This window comes from Manis javanica, chromosome 1 (genome assembly GCF_040802235.1).
Source record: "Manis javanica isolate MJ-LG chromosome 1, MJ_LKY, whole genome shotgun sequence".
In the NCBI taxonomy this organism is placed as follows: domain Eukaryota; kingdom Metazoa; phylum Chordata; class Mammalia; order Pholidota; family Manidae; genus Manis; species Manis javanica.
In genome coordinates, this window is record NC_133156.1 from 5,976,228 (window position 1) to 5,990,526 (window position 14,299).

At 38.6% G+C, this 14,299-nt stretch overlaps 1 pseudogene; it reads right to left on the bottom strand.

The window, feature by feature from the left end:
• Nucleotides 1-14,299, bottom strand: part of LOC140849654 (olfactory receptor 7A10-like) — a 63,819-nt pseudogene that overhangs the window by 13,678 nt on the left and 35,842 nt on the right.

Below are 14,299 nucleotides of genomic sequence, written 5' to 3' on the forward strand. Positions count from 1 at the left end.
TAAGATTTAAAAAAATCAGTTCCTGTGTGTTGACCTCCAATGAGTTCTACACAGTGGTATAGAGGGCATGTCAAAGTGTGGGCAAAGGGTCTGTTTGTTTTTATGCAGAAGATCAAGGCCTAGCTTGGCTACCCAGAAAATGAACTAAGATACAATATGAGGAGGAGCTTCCGGCATCAGCACTCTCTGGAGGACTTGTGCCGGGGGATGATCATCAAAACGCCTCCACAGGGATCCGGGCGATGCTGCGGTTGTGGCTGCATCCATCCCACCATTTCCTGGACTTGCCATTGGAATGAGGAGGGAGATGTCTAGGCTGGCATGTGCATACAGTGAGACAACGAATTTGACTGGATCTGTACTGTTGGAACTCAACCAGGAGTTGGGAGGGGTGCAAGTTGTAGCACTCCAAAATCTTACAACTATCGACTATCTATGGTTAATAGAACATATGGAATGTGAACAGATCCCAGAAATGGGCTGCTTTAATTTGTCTGATTTCTCTCAGACTGTTCAAGTACAGTTGGAGAATATCCATCATATCATAGACAAATTCTCACAAATGCCTAGGGTGCCTAAATGGTTTTCTTGGCTTCACTGGAGATGGATGGTAATTATAGATTTGCTTTGTTTATGTCACCGTATTCCTATTATGTTAATATGTGTGCGCAAGTTAGTTAGTAGTTTAAAACTGATACATGCTTAAGGTACTCTACAAGAAGATATGTCAAAGAAATAATCAATCCTCCCATGTTTTCTTCTATATGCTACCTCTATAGCTTTTCTTCTTCCTTCCTACTTACAACCCTTAAATAGAATTCGTGCCTCATATCGAATTTACCGAGTATCATAATTCCTCCAGGTGGTAAAGATACCTCGAGACAAGTGCTCGGCATAGAAGCCACAGAGCATAAATCTGCAAAGAAGTAAAAAGCTAACCTTTTCAAACAATAAGGCTTCTCTCTCACTTACCAACTTTACATTTCCCTGTATGGCCCCGGAAGATCACTGGTTAGCCTGAGATGGGTAAGATTCCTCAAGGGAGGAACAACCTAAGACAGGCACAGTCACAGGGGGGCCATCAGGTGAGAAATTGGGGAAGAACAGTGGTGAAGCTTAGAACCTCACACCCACCCCTGGTTTGAGAGAAAGCTTCTGCATCCGTGGATGTTTTATTGCCCTTGTCTAGCTCGGATTAGCACATAGTCTACAGGCACACACATGATCATCTACAATTGCTCTCTTACAACACTAAACTATATTTTCTATCTTTATCTTGCATCTACCTACCACTTCAGCATTTTATTAAAAATAAAAATAATAATAATAATAAAGGGAGAAATGTGGTATCCACATATAAATGAAGTATAAAAATCAAACGAATATTCATATTTGACCTGAGTGTTTATAGTTCATAATGCGTGATCAAAACCGAAAATTTCTGTGATGAATGCCCTTGTACTGTTCACCATGTAAGAACTTATTCACTATGTAAGAATTCGTTCACCATGTAAGAACTTGTTTGTTATGCTTCAGTGATTGGAGACTGATGAGAATTAGGCTTGAGATGGATTAATGATTGTGCATTGAACATTGACCCCCCTATACCGAATTTTATTGTTGTTAACAACCCTTTGATCAATAAATATGAGAGATGCCCTCTCAAAAAGAAATAGAAATAACATTTCACCCAGGAATTCTACTTCTAGGAATTTACCCTAAGAATGCAGCAGTCCAGGTTGAAAAACAGATGCACCCCTATGTTTATCACTGCACTATTTACAATAGCCAAGATATGGAAGCAACCTAAATGTCCATCAATAGATGAATGGATAAAGAAGATGTGGTACATATACACAATGGAATATTACTCAGCCATAAGAAAAAACATATCCTACCATTTGCAACAACATCTATGGAGCTAGAGGGTATTATGCTCAGTGAAATAAGCCAGGTGGAGAAAGACAAGTACCAAATGATTTCACTCATATGTGGAGTATAAGAACAAAAGAAAACTGAAGGAACAAAACAACAGCAGAATCACAGAACCCAAGATGGACTAACAGTTACCAAAGGGAAAGGGACTGGGGAGGATGCATGGGAAGGGAGGGATAAGGGCGGGAAAAAAGAAAGGGGGCATTATGATTAATATGTATATTGGGAGGGGAGCACGGGGAGGGTTGTGCAACACAGAAGAGACAAGTAGTGATTTTACAGCATCTTACTATGTTGATGGACAGTGACTGTGAACGGGTATGTGCAGGGGACTTGATGAGGAGGAGAGCCTAGTAAACATAATGTCCTTCATGTAATTGTAGGTTAATGATACCAAAATTTTAAAAATGCAAAAAAAAAAAAACCCTAAATACTCCACTGCAAATCTACTAGAAATAATATCAGAATTCAGCAAAGTAGCAGGATATGAAATTAACACACAGAAATCTGTAGCTTTCCTATACACTAACAATGAATTAATAGAAAGAGAAATCAGGAAAACAATTCCATTCACAATAGCATGAAAAAGAATAAAATACCTGGGAATAAATCTAACCAAGGAAATGAAAGACCTATAGCTTGAAAACTACAAGACACTCTTAAGAGAAATTAAAGAGGTCACTAACAAATGGAAACTCATCCCATGCTCCTGGCTAGGAAGAATTAATATAATCAAATGGCCATCCTGCCCAAAACAATATACAGGTTCAATGCAATCCCTATCAAATTGCCAACAGCATTCTTCGATGAACTGGAACAAATAGTTCAAAAATACATATGGAACTGCCAAAGCCCCCCATAGCCAAAGCAATCCTGAGAAGGAAGAATAAAGTGAGAGGATCTTGCTCCCCAACTTCAAGCTCTACTACAAAGCCACAGTAATCAAGACAATTTGGTACTGGCACAAGAACAGAACCACAGACCAGTGGAACAGAATAGAGACTCCAGACATTAACCCAAACATATATGGCCAATTAATATATGACAAAGGAGCCAGGGACATACAATGGGGAAAGGACAGTCTCTTCAACAGATGGTGCTCGCAAAACTGAATAGCTACATGTAAGAGAATGAAACTGGATCACTGTCCAACCCCATACACAAAGTAAACTCAAAATGGATCAAAGACCTGAATGTAAGTTATGAAACCATAAAACTCTTAGAAAAAAACATAGGCAAAAATCTCTTGGACATAAACATGAGTGACTTCCTCATCAACATATCTCCCTGGGCAAGGGAAACAAAGGCAAAAATGAACAAGTGGGACTATATCAAGCTAAAAAGCTTCTGTACAGCAAAGAACACCATCAATGGAACAAAAAGGTATCTCACAGTATTGGAGAATATATTCATAAATGACAGATCTGATGAAGACTTTACATCCAAAATATATAAAGAGCTCACATACCTCAATAAACAAAAAGCAAATAATCCAATTAAAAAATGGGCAGAGGAGCTGAATATACAGTTCTCTAAAGAAGAAATCCAGATGGCGAACAGGCACATGAAAAGATACTCCACATCGCTAATCATCAGAGAAATGCTAATTAAACCACAATGAGATATCACCTAACACTAGTAAGGATTTCCATCATCGAAAAGACAAACAACAAATGTTGGTGAGGTTGTGGAGAAAGGGGAACCCTCCTACACTGCTTGTGGGAATGTAAATTAGTTCAACCATTGTGGAAAGCAGTATGGAGGTTCCCCAGAATGCTCAAAATAGAAATACCATTTGACCCAGGAATTTTACTTCTAGGAATTTACCCTGAGAATGCAGCACTCCAGGTTGAAAACACAGATGCACCCCTATGTTTATTGCTGCACTATTTAAGAAAGCCAAGATATGGAAGCAACCTAAATGTCCATCAGTAGATGAATGGATAAAGAAGATGTGGTACATATACACAATGGAATATTACTCAGCCATAAGAAAAAAAAAGATCCTACCATTCACAACAACATGGATGGAGCTAGAGGCTATTATGCTCAGTGAAATAAGCCAGGCAGAGAAAGACAAGTACCAAATGATTTCACTCATATGTGGAGTATAAAAACAAAAGAAAACTGAAGGAACAAAACAGCAGGAGAATCACAGAACCCAAGAATGGACTAACAGTTACCAAAGGGAAAGGGACTGGGGAGGCTGGGTGGGAAGGGAGGGACAAGGGGGGGAGAAAAAGAAAGGGGGCATTATGATTAGCATGTATAATGTGGGGTGGGGGATATGGATGGCTGTGCAACACCGAGAAGACAAGTAGTGATTTTACAGCATCTTACTATGTTGATGGACAGTGACTGTGAAGAGGTATGTGGGGGGGAGTTGGTGAAGGGGGGAGCCTAGTAAACATAATGTTCTTCATGTAATTGTAGATTAATGATACCAAAATAAAAATAAGTAAGTAAATAAATAAATAAATAAAAACTCAATTACAAATAACATTTGACCCAGGAATTCCACTCCCAGGAATTTACCCTAAGAATGCAGCAGCCCTGTTTGAAAAAGACAGATGCACCCCTATGTTTATTGCAGCACTATTTACAATAGTCAAGAAATGAAGGCAACCTAAGTGTCCATCCATAGATGAATGGATAAAGAAGATGTGGTACACATACACAATAGAATATTAACCAACCTTAAGAAGAAATGAATCCTGCCATTTGCAATAACATGGATGGAGCTAGAAGGTATTATGCTCAGTGAAATAAGCCAGGCAGAGAAAGACAAGTATCAAATGATTTTACTCATCTGTGGAGCATAAGAACAAAGCAAAAACTGAAGGAACAAAACAGCAGCAGACTCACAGAACCCAAGAATAGACTAACAGATACCAAAGGAAAACGGATTGCGGAGAATGTGTGTGAAGAGAGAAGGGGGAAAAAAGAGGCATCACGATTAGCACATACAATGTAGATGTGGGGGGACATGGTGAAGGCAGTATAACACAGTGAAGAGAAGTAGTGTTTCTATAGCATCTTATTATGCTGATGGGCAATGACTGTAATGGAGTATGTGGTGGGGACTTGATAATAGCAGGAGCCTAGTAACCATAATGTTGTTCATGTAATTGTATGTTAATAATAGCAAAAAGCAAAAAGCAGAAAAAATTACATGGAACCACAAAAGCCTTCAATGTAGACAATGTAAGCTTGAGAAAGAACAACACATCTGGGGGGTATCACTCTCCTGAATATAAGTTATAATTAATACAAACTTACAGTTATCAAAACAGTATGATACTGGCACAAGAACAGACCCATAGACCAATGAAACAGACTAAAAAGCCCTGATATAAACCCAACCAACCATATATGGTCAATTAATATATGATAAAAGAGCCATAGATATGCAGTGGGGAAATGATAAAAGAGCCATAGATATGCAGTGGGGAAATGACAGGCTTTTCAACAGCTGGTGTTGGCAAAACTGGACAGATACATGCAAGAGAATGAAACTGGATTACTAACACCATGCACAAAAGTAAACTCTAAATGAATTAGTCCCTAATAGAATACATGAACAATAAAACTATGAGAAGGAAAAATAGGCAATAATCTCTTTAACATAATCATCAGCAAATTTTTCTGGGTACATATCCCTGGCCAAGGGAAACAAAATCAACAAACGTAGTGGGACTACATTAAAATGAAAAGTTTCTCCACACAAAAGAGCACCATCAACAAAACATGAAGGTAACTTACATTATGGGAGAATATATTCATAAATGATAAATCTGGTTTGAGTTAACATCCAAAATTCATAAAGAAATCATATGCCACAACATCAAAGAAAAAACTATTCCAGTTAAAAAATTGGAAGAAGATATGAATAGACAATTTCTGCACAAGACATATAGATGATCAATAGGCTCATGAAAGATGCTCCACACATTATGCATTGGGGAAATGCAAATCAAGCCTACCCTGAGATATCACCTCATAGAAGTCAGAATATCCACTATCTAAAAGACAAGAAATAGCAGGTGTTGGTAAGGATGAGGAGGAAAGGGAAACCTCCTACAATTTTGGTGGGAATGTGCATAGGTGAGCCACTATGGAAAGGAGTATGGAGATTCCTTCAAAAACTCAAAATAGAAATACCAAATCAACGAGTAATTCTATTTTGATTAATCTACCTGAAGGACAGAAAATCTTTGTTTTGGAAGGGTGGGTGTGGGGGGGTCAAAAGGCACAAACTTCAGTTATATAGTAAATAAATCCTGGGGAGTAATGTACAGCATGATGGCCCTAGTTAATAATATTATATTGTATGCTTGAAAGTTGCTAATACAGTAGATCTTCAATAAAATTCTCATCACTTCCTTTTTTAATGTCACAAAAAATTTGTAACTGTATGTGGTGATAGATGTTAACTAGACTTACCATGGTGATCATTTCACAATACACACAAATATCAAATCACATGTTGTATACCTGAAACTAATATATGTCCATTACATTTCAATTAGAAATAAATTAAATTGTTTTTAAATGTGAAAAAAAGTTATATGCAACAGTTTTTTGCCACATTATTTACAATAGAGAACATAGAAGCAACCAAAATGTCCATAAATAGATAAATGGATGTAAATGATTCATATTATTCATCTATAAAAAAGAAATACTGTCATTTGCAACAACATGGATGGACCTAAAGGGTATTATGCTAAGTGAAATAAGCCAAGCAGAGAAAGAAAAACACCATATGATTTCAATTACAGCTGGAGTCTAAAAACCAAATGTAAAATAACAAAATTAACAAAATAAGAGTGAGAAGTGACTGGTGGTTACCACGAGGGAGAAGTTGGGGTTGGCGGGTGAAATAAGTGCAGAAATAAATAGACACAAAACCTCAATTGTAATATAAATTAGTCATGGGGATGAAAGTACAGAATAGAGAATATAGTCAATAGTTCTATAACATCTTTCTGTGTTGACAGTAACTGCACTAGTTGGAGTGAGGATTTAATAATATATATAACTGTTGAATTACGATGTTGTGTACTTGAAACCAATTTAATAGTGTATATCAACTATTCTCCAAGAAAAAAAAAAGAAATGTGATGGATTTCCAAGTCTGAGTAGAAAGAGAGATACAAAATCATTAACCTTTCTAACAAGGAATTCAGAGTGCTGTTCATCTAAATCACCGAACCAGGAGTCTAAAGAGCTGAGGGGTTTCATGATGACTGTGTAGTACAGCGATGGCAGATGAGCAGTTACAGGTCATAGGCCATCATGGTCAGGAGAAAAATGTCCAAAGCCCCAGAGAGTATGAAAATCTAAATATGGATGATTCAGTTTGAACACGTTATAACTTTGCTCTGGGTCTGGATGCTCAGCAGCATCTTGGGGATGGTGGTGGAGGTGAAGCAGATGTCCACAAAGGACAGGTGGGAGAGGAAGAAGTACATGGGTGTGTGCAGGTGGGAGTCTGAGCAGACAGCCAGGGTGAGGAGCAGGTTCCCAAACACAGTGATCAGGTACATGGAGAGGAAAACCCCAAGTAGGAGGGGCTGCAGTGGTGGTTCCTTAGAAAATCCAGAATTAATTCTGTGATTTTTTATCACTTCCTGGTTTCATGTATTAGAAGTGACTCCAGGACTCAAAAAAATAACATGGCAGTTTTTCTAAAATGGGTGCATTCAAAAACCAACATCCATAGTTTTTGTATGGAACTTGCCCCCTAATCACCTTGAGAACAACTCATGTCCCAGAATGCACACAGACATATACATACAATGTGGCCTCCTGGGCCCATGTTACCATCAGGATAGTCTCACCTGCAGCTGCAATGAGTAGGTAAACAATTATGCAAGGCAAGTTGTCAATATCACATTATCTTTCTCCTAAGCATACAGAAATTGTCCCCAGGTTTTAGTTGTTATGTCTCCCACATGTAAACATGGCAAACCATTTAAATATGACTGGTGTGAGTCCAGTAATTAAACCAAAAAAAATGCCAGTTCAAAAATCTGAGAGAAAGTGATAAAAGAAAGGACATGTGTGGGAAAAATAAGTTCAGGTGGTCCCTAGAGATTGTGAGGAGAATAAAGCTCTCTTGGCCCTGTCATCATGCAGCCCAGTTAGATCCCCGTGATGCCTAGAATAAGAAAGCAGAAAAAAACAATGCATCCTAAAGAGAAAGAAGTAATGTCTTCACATTATCAAGACAGCTGACCCACTGGACAACCCACTAGAATAAGGAGCAAAGGGAATAAACTTTGAAGTGGGAGAAGATTTGGTGTATACTAGGTTTTCTCACACTGCCATGCTGACATCTGGGATGGGATGCTTATTTGTGTTGGGTGTATCCTGTGCACTGCATGTGTTTATCAGCGTCCCTCCAGACACGGCCAAATAATCCCTGGGGCAAAAGTCATCTATGGCTGAGAACCACTCTATGTGTACTTGAGAACTGGAATCCTAGTGACAGAATTCCAAGCAAGGTCCATCTCATACTTGGATTATAAATTCCAGCAAATCACTAAACTCCTTCAAGCCCCACTTCTTCAATGTGGAGTGAATTTCTTAATAATACTACTTTGTAGAATGAGCTTTTCTAAAAATTAAATCACACAGTTCATTTAAGGTGCTAAGATCAGGTTATAGTGCACAAAAAAATCTAAATGTAATTCTGATACTTAACATACATTGTAGAATGGGAGACTAATTCCACCTCTTAACTTGGGATGTAAGTAGGGAATTCCTCATTGTTTTGCCAAATTGTTATGAAGCCAAGGATTGTAGTGCCCAAAATTTATATAAAAGGGACAGAGTCAGTCCTCCCATTTGCTTCAGAGAGAAGTAAATGCCTGAAGGATCTAAGAGATTTAGTCCTAATGGGATCTTCAGTCTTAGCCTTTGGAGAAAACATAAAGTCAGGGTCAAGTAAGGGGCTATAAGGCTGAGTTCATGGAGAAGGGATAATCAAAATCTGTAACACATCAATTCAATTACAGTGGGTGTGTGATTTGGACACAGAGGTATGTGGGTAGGCAGTGTGTGCTCCCTTGGGTCTGAGTTCATGTCAGCAAACGTCCTGGTTGCCCCTTCTCTCTGCACTAGCCACTTCTTTTGGATTTCTTCATTCATACTGCTTTTCCCTCATTAAAAGGAAATAGATTTCTTTTAAAACTATTCTTTACTGCAATGGATTCCAAATGTTTTTCCATTTCCATTCCATAATAAGGCACACCTTTTACTTGTGATCCAGCATGTGTGCAAATGCAAAACCAAATATACACATATGCACAGATGCAGAGCACCAAAGAGAGTCATGAAACCATTTAGTATGTGCACTTCCTATGTACAATGAATTCTGATATTTTCTTTTGAAAGCTACATATTCCATTCTATTTAGTTCTTAAAGCCATACCTGACCCTCTAATGGATCCTGACCCCAAATATGGAAAACAGTCCTCTAATGTATCCTCCACTTGATAGGGAACAACTTACAAGAACAGCAGTCTAGTCCAGGTGGCTCCCTTCTGATGCTCTTCTTGGCAAAGACAACAGAGAATCCCTTAACTTCCCCATCCCCTTCACCCCCGGCTCTGCCACGCACTCACTCCCCACACTCCCTCTCCTTGTCTGCTCATTGCTGTGCACGTAGGAATGTTGCAGATACAGAAACAGAAAGCTATATATTGCTCCCCTTGCCTTTGATTGGGGCTCAGAGCTTGGGAGATTACTCCCCTCTGTATTACTCCCCAATGTAAAATAAAACCTCAACACTCCAAGACCTCCGAGTGCCCCTTGGTTCTTCTGTCAATTATCCAGTCCAGGTTTTTCCAGTATTTTCCATAACACCCTCTCATTACAGAATTTCCCTGCTTCTTTTTCATTTCTCAACATCAGCAATTTCCATAAAAGCACAAACATTCCATAGTGGAATTCAGCTACCATTCTCAATTAAACTCTATCTTGGGGTTAAGGTCAGGGAATATGTATAACATTGATGTGAGCCTCAAGGCACTTGCAGTCTTGCAGGAAAATGGGACATGGAATTAAATAATAATTACAAGGAGAGATTAAACATGGTGGCATGAGAGGTGTGACAGAGGCTTCCTCCTGAAACCACATATAATATGAAAATATAATTAATACAACTAACCCTGAGAGAGCAACAGGAAAGAGGACTGTGTCAGACTGCACACACCTGGAGAAAAGAGCAGACCTCATGGAACGGTGTAACGTACCAGAGCTGTGGCTCCACGGGACCCGAGCCCCTCCCCCACCCCAGCTCACCAGCGGGAAGAAGAGAAACAGGGCAGGGAAGGAGTGGAAGACTTGCGACTGCTGAATACCTAGCTCTGGAGATCTGCTCTGGGAGCACAAACCTACATTTCAAGGTGCTTTCATGATACTCTCGTGATTAGGGGATTGGAAAGCTAAAACACGCAGAATTTGTGGAGGGACTGAGATTCCAACCACTTGTGGAAAGTAGGGATCCATATCTGGCTGCTCTGGGAAAAAAGAAAGATGGGCAGTCTGAGAGACTTCCTAACAAGGGAGCCCTTAGCAAGAGGGCTGCTAAAGGGGCAAGGATTGTAGAGCGCTTACTGCTCCACAAAATTGTCCAGGTGCACTCTGCCTAGCAGGTTGGGAGCTTTCACAATTTCCAGGTGCTCCAGTGCCCTGGCTGGCTACACAGCTCCAAGGACCCCCTTCATGATATGCAGCCTACTGTGCCTTTCTCCTGGCCAACCCCACCTGGCTCACAAACAGGTAAACCCTACCCTGGCATTAGGCCAGCCAGAGGGAAGATCTGTCTACAGCAACTACAGATGCAAAGCATAGAGGCTTTTACCTGTGTACTCGGGGCACTGGTTCAGCCAGAGGAGACAGGCATAGTAGCTGGGAAGCAGGAAACAGCTCTTTCCTACCCCCAGTCACCAATACCACTCCCCTGTGACCCTCAACATTGCTTCAGGGACTGAGCAGCTCCAGTGAGTACTGCTTCTGGACACTAGAGGGCACCACATACAAATATATAATGCCAAAGAAACCTGGTTCAAAGTAAAATTAATTAAACTCCTGAGAAAGATGACATCAACCTTATGACTCTTCCTGAAAGGGAGTTCAAAATAAAAATCATTAACATGCTCATGGAGGTACGGAAAGATATTCAAGAACTCAGAAATGAATTCTGGTTGGAGATCCAATCATTGAAGAGCACAATGGAGGGTATTAAAAGCAGATTATATATGGTGGGTGAGAGGATAAATGAAATAGAAAATAGAGAAGAGGAATACAAAGAAGCTAAGGAACACAGAGAAAAAAGGATGTATAAGAATGAAAGAATATTGAGAGAACTGTGTGACCAATCCAAATGGAAAAATATTCATATTATAAGGGTACCAGAAGAAGAAGAGAGAGAAAAGGGATAGAAAGTGTTTTTGAGGAGGTAATTGCTGAAAACTTCCCCAATCTCGGGAAGGAGATAGTCTCTCAGGCCATGGAGGTGCACAAAAATCCCAACACAAGGGACCCAAGGAAGACAATACCAAGACATATAATAATTAAAATGGGAAAGATCAAGGATAAGGAAAGACTACTAAAAGTGGCCAGAGACAGAAATAAGATCACATACAAAGGAAAGCCCATGAGCCTATCATCAGACTTCTCAGCAGAAACCTTACAGGCCAGAAAGGAGTGTCATGATGTACTTAATGCAATGAAGCAGAAGGGCCTGGAAACAAGATTACTTTGTCTGGAAAGATTATCATTTAAATTTGAATGAGAGATTAAATAATTTCCAGATAAGCAAAAGCTGAGATAATTTATGTCCCACAAACCATCTCTACACTCTATTTTGGAGGGACTGCTATAGATGGAATTGTTGCTAATGCTTAATAGCTGTCACCAGAGGGAACAAAAACACAGTAAAGAAAGTACAATAGGTAATTACTAAGCAAACATGAAATTAAATTAACTATCCCCAATGTCAATCAAGGGATAGATAAAGAATACAGAATATGATACTTAATATATAAAGAATTGAGGAGGAGGAAAAAGGAGGAGAAAAAGAAAAGAACTTTCAGATTGTATTTGTAATAGCATATTAAGTGAGTTAAGTTAGACTCTTAGATAGTAAGGAAGTTGATGTTGAACCTTTGATAACCACAAATCTAAAGCCTGAAATGGTAGTAAGCACATACCTATCGATAATCATCGTAAGTGTAAATTGACTGAATTCACCAATCAAAAGACATAGAGTGACTGAATGGATAAAAAAACAAGACCCATCTATATGCTGCCTAAAGAGACTCACTTTAAACCCAAATACATACACAGACTAAAAGTGAACGGCTGGAAAAAGATATTTCATGCAAGGAAAAGAGAGAAAAAAGCAAGAGTTTCAGTACTCATATAACACAAAATAGGCTTCAAAACAGAGAAATTCACAAGAGACAAAGAAGGACATTATGTAATGATAAAGTGGTCACTCAATTAAGATGGTATAACTATTATAAATATCTATGCTCCCAACACAGGAGTACCCACATATGTGAAACAAATACTAACGGAATTAAAAGGCAAAATAGAATGCAATGCATTCATCTTAGGAGACTTCAACACTCCACTCACTCTGAAGGACAGATCAACCAGACAGAAAATAAGTAAGGACACAGAGGCACTGAACAACACATTAGAACAGATGGACCTAACAGATATCTATAGAACTCTACACCCAAAAGCAGCAGAATACACATTCTTCTCAAGTGCACATGGAACATTTTCAAGAATAGATCATATACTAGGCCACAAAAAGAGCCTCAGTAAATTCAAAAAGACTGAAATTGTACCAACCAGCTTCTCAATGCCACAAAGGTATGAAACTAGAAATAAATTTTGCAAAGAAAATGGAAAATCCCACAAACACATGGAGGCTTCAAAACATACTACTAAATAACCAATGGATCAATGACCAAATAAAAACAGAGATCAAGCAATATATGGAGACAAATGACACCAATAAATCAACACCACAAAATCTATGGGACATAGCCAAGGCCATGCTAAAAGGAAAGTATATTGCAATACAGGCCTACCTCAGGAAGAAGAACAATGCCACACAAGCACCCTAAACTCACAATTAATGAAAACAGGAAAGGAAGAGCAAATGAGGCTGAACATCAGTAGAAGGCGGGACATAACAAAGATTAGAGCAGAAATAAATAAAATTGAGAAGAATAAAACAACAGAAAGAATCAGTGAAAGCAAGAACTGGTTCTTTGAGAAAATAAAGAAAATAGACAAACCCCTAGCCAGAATTAACAAGAAAAAAAAAGAGTCTACACACATAAACAGAATCAGAAATGAGAAAGGAAAAATCACTATGTACACTACAGAAATACAAAGAATTATGATAAAATATTATGAAAAGTTATATGCTAACAAACTGGATAACATAGAAGAAATGATAAATTTCTGGAAAAATACAATGTAACAAAGCTGACCAAGGAAGAAACAGAAAATCTAAATAGACCAATTACCAGCAACAAAACTGAATTGGTAATCAAAAAACTACCTAAGAACAAAGCCCCTGGACCAGATGGTTGCACTGCTGAAAATTATCAAACATTTAGCGAAGACCTAATACCCATTCTCCTTAAATTTTTCCAAAAAGTAGAAGAGGAGGGAATACTCCCAAACTCATTCTACAATGCCAGCATCACTCTAATATGTAAACCAGACAAAGACACTACAAAAACATGAAATTACAGACCAATATCCTTGATGAACACACATGCAAAAATACTCAACAAAATATTAGCAAACTGAATTCAAAAATACATCAAAAAGATCATCCATCATGATCAAGTAAGATTTATTCCAGGGTTGCAAGGATAAAAATCCATCAACATCGTCCACCAAATCAACAGAAAGAAGGACAAAAACCACATGATCATCTCCATAGATGCTGAAATAGCATACAACAAAATTCAACATCCATTCATGATAAAAACTCTCAACAAAATAGGTATACAGGGCAAGTACCTCGACATAATGAAGGCAATATATGACAAACCTACAGCCAACATTATACTTAACAGCAAGAAGCTGAAAGCTTTTCCTTTAAGATCAGGAACAAGACAAGGATTCCCATTTTCCCCACTTCTATTCAACATAGTACTGGAGGTCCTACCCACAGCAATCAGACAACACAAATAAATAAAAGGCATCCAGATTGGCAAGGAAGAAGTTAAACTGTCCCTGTTTGCAGATGACATGATACTGTACATTAAAAACCCTAAAGAATCCACTCCAAAACTACTAGATCTAATATCTGAATTCA